The sequence below is a fragment of the Theropithecus gelada genome, chromosome 2, assembly GCF_003255815.1.
Source record: "Theropithecus gelada isolate Dixy chromosome 2, Tgel_1.0, whole genome shotgun sequence".
Classification (NCBI taxonomy): domain Eukaryota; kingdom Metazoa; phylum Chordata; class Mammalia; order Primates; family Cercopithecidae; genus Theropithecus; species Theropithecus gelada.
In genome coordinates, this window is record NC_037669.1 from 150,972,095 (window position 1) to 150,975,646 (window position 3,552).

At 49.4% G+C, this 3,552-nt stretch overlaps 1 pseudogene; it reads left to right on the forward strand.

The window, feature by feature from the left end:
* Positions 1-2,546: 2,546 nt before the first annotated feature.
* LOC112618342 lies at positions 2,547-2,850 on the forward strand (annotated as a pseudogene).
* Positions 2,851-3,552: the final 702 nt, after the last annotated feature.

A 3,552-nucleotide genomic window follows, 5' to 3' on the forward strand; every position in this document is an offset into this window, starting at 1 on the left:
CTCTGGAAGCTTCAAACAGCTCAGCCTTTTTCCTTTCTCTTGGCTACATCCACCTCCTCTAAGGCCCTCTAACTCTTCCTAGTCATCTTCCTGCCACACTGGCTTGATGGGAGGGAGATAAAAATGGGCTTGAATTCAGACAAGGGCTTTGCTTATCTGAAATGTGTTTGCTGAGGATCTTATTCCCAGAGCAGTAGCTCTGAACATATTAATATTTTGGGTGTGCTAAACTCTGTTAAGAATCCAATGAAAGTTGTGAACCCTCTTCCTGGATAAACACACATCTTTACATCCACACAGTTTTGAAAGCAAAATTGAAACCCATCTGTGGGGTCCTGGTTAAGAACCTCACCGGAAGGAGATCAGAACATCAGTTTCCTGATTGCCCTGTCTTAGCTCATTCAGGCTGCTATAACAAAATAGACTAGGTAATGTATAAGTAACAGAAATATATTGTTTATAGTTTTGGAGGCTAGGAAGTCCAAGATCAAGGACTGGACTGGTGAAGGCTTACTCTCTGCTTCAAAGATGGTGCCTTGTCGCTGTGTCCTCACATGGTGGAAGGGCCAAGTTAGCTCCCTTCAACTCCAACTCCTTTTATAAGGCCACTAAGCCCATTCCTGAGCAGAGCCTTCATGAATTAATCACTTCCTCAAAGGTCCCATCTCTTAATACTATCACATTAGGTATTGGGTTCCAATATATGAATTTGGGGAGATCACCAATATTCTGACCATAACACCCTTTTTGCAGTCTTCAAGTGGCTCAAGAGGGGAGAAGAATAGGGTCTCAGTCCCCATGGGGATTGGAGCGTGAGGAAGGGGCAGCCTCTTCTCCCATCCATCTGTAACCCTTAGTTATGGAGCCAGACATCAGGTATTGTAGGTCCTCCGCTGGGCAGTCAGTCATTCAGCTGGTTAAAGAGTCAGTCATACAGTCAGTTTAAGCTTGTCAGGTGTTCAGTTACCTACGGTTAGTACATCAGTAAGAAATTCAGTAGGTGGCCAGGTGCGGTGGCTCATGCCTGTAATGCCAGCACTTTGGAGGCCGAGGCGGGCAGATCACGAGGTCAGGAGATCGAGACCAGCCTGGCCAACAAAGTGAAACTCCGTCTCTACTAAAAAATACAAAACATTAGCCAGGCGTGGTGGCAGGCTCCTGTAGGCCCAGCTACTCAGGAGTCTGAAGCAGAAGAATGGTATGAAGCTGGGAGGCGGCGCTTGCAGTGAGTCGAGATCGTGCCACTGCACTCCAGCCTGGGCGACAGAGCGAGACTCCATCTCAAAAAACAAGCAAAACCAAAAACAACAAAAACAAGAAATCCATTAGGTCAATCAAGTGATTTGTGTGTTTAGATGTTTAATCAGTCAACCAGCCAGTCAATTACTCAGGATTAATTTTTAGGATAGACAGTGGTCCATCAGGATCCATCAGTCGGAAAGTCAATTTAATGGTCAGTCCATCAATCAGGGTGCTAGATGTTTAAAATGCTAAACACCTGGCTCATCAGTGGGACAAACGGGCAGCTGGGGTGAGGCCATCTGGACTCAGAGCGTGTCTCCACTTGCTACAGCTTGAAGATAATGTACACAGGTGGGGAGAAGATTTGACTCCTCTTGGGCCTCCGGAGGGAGCTTCAGTTTGCTGGGAAAGAGGCCTCACCTGGTGTGGTTGACAGGGAAAGAGGAAAAGCCACAAAACATGGGCCAGGCGGAGTTGCCACCAGAGGGTGGTGTGGCATTCCTTCACAACCCCACCCTGCACACTCCATGGACTCAACTTTAGGCTTGAAGGAGCCTGTTTCTGGCCGGCTTTTGAGGAAAGGCCCCTGGAAGGACTTCCCCTCCTAGGGAGTACCTGAGACATGCTTGGCTCTGAGCTGGGAGGAAGCCAGCCAGCTACCCACCAGGAGAAGGACTTGCCCTCCCTGGTTGTCAGGGGCATGCCAGCCAAAGCACCGGGCAATGGGGGAGGAGAGGGAAACTGGGGTGGGGATGCTGGGGTATGGGGAAATGAACACTGTACCTGCCTGCCCAGGAGCAAGGCGGGGAGCAGCTTCCTAAAGCTGAGGCACTGAGGGCAGGATCTCTGGTTTGTGGGGGTCTACACCATATCCAGGGCTACTTCTCGTTCACCTTCTCCAGGGGCCACACTTTGAGCCTCCAGACTCCAGACTCCCATTCTTTTGCTGAACTCTGTGGTCAGCAGCTTCCTCTCAAATGAACAGCAAGTCCAACTAAAGCAGGAAGGATGGAAATTAGACATAGATAATGAAGAAACAAGGGGAAAGGATGAGCCCTTTTGGGGGAATAGTGGAGATGTTTTATAAGGTTCCAAATACAGTGTTGGGCACGAAGGCAGGACTCAGTAAATTTGAGTTCCCCTAAGGGAGGTGCGTGTGGCTAAGGCGTTGTAGCTCCAACCTATGCATAAAGCATGATTTGATGCCTCCAGGCGGGCTTCTTGGCTTTAAAAAGTGGGCAGGGCAGCGTGGGCAGGGCATTGTGGATGGGAGCTACAGCTGAACGTTATCTGGATTTATCTTTTGCTGCAAGCAGGCTGGTGTTGCCATCGGAAGATTGTGTGAAAACTGTGACAGCAAGCATGTGATTTGTGACCGCTGTGTGTGTCCCTGCACCCTGGTATGCTTATGTGATGAGTGTAACAATGGCTCTTACCAGGGGCACTGTGAGATCTGTGGAGGCCGTGGGAGTCTCTGATGCCTATTATTGTAAGGAGTGCACCAGCCAGGAGAAGGATAGAGATGGCTGCCCAAAGATTGTCAGCTTAGGGAGCTCTGAGACAGACCTCTTCCATGAACGTCAAAAATACAGCATCAGGAAGAGGTGATTGGTGGGTGGCACCTTCCTCCCCTGCATCAAGCTGCAGCAGCTGCCAGAAATGACGCCTACCACTACCAGCAGAAAGGGAGCGGAGCCCGGGCATTGCCGGAAGTGCCTGCCGGTGTACTGGCACCCTGCCACCTCTCCCTCCCCCTTCGTGCAGACGTGTGATAGGGATGGAAAAGGATTCTTTACAGCCCTGACAGGCTGAATCATGGAAGAATTGCTAGATTAGTTACTGTTTTTTCTTGAATTTGAGAAGCAAGGTTCTGTCCTGCATGTGGATATGTCCTCCCTACCCGGAGAGCTTCTAAAAAGGAGTCATGGTTCAGTCTTCTGCTTGAGGAGGTGATTGTGAAGCTGCACGCAGTGAAAGACCGTCCTTGAGGAGACTTCGCGTGGCAGGAAGTTATCAGAACAAGAAATGCGGGCCTTTCATCTTTCACATTAAAAAAAAAAATGTGGGCAGGGCTGTCATTCTGGTTCTAACTGGTTTTGGTGTCTCAGAGCAATGGAGAGAGTCATTTGTGAGAAATAATGACTTGTGCCAGGTGGAGATGGTCCATGTGTCTGGAGCTTCACATGCACTCTGTGGGAGTCATCATCCCTGGTTTAGGGATTGTAGGAGCCTAGGTACCTTGCCTGAGGCTCCACACCTGCGAAGTGGTAGAGAACTGTATTTGAGCTCAGTCTGTATGGTTCCAAAGCT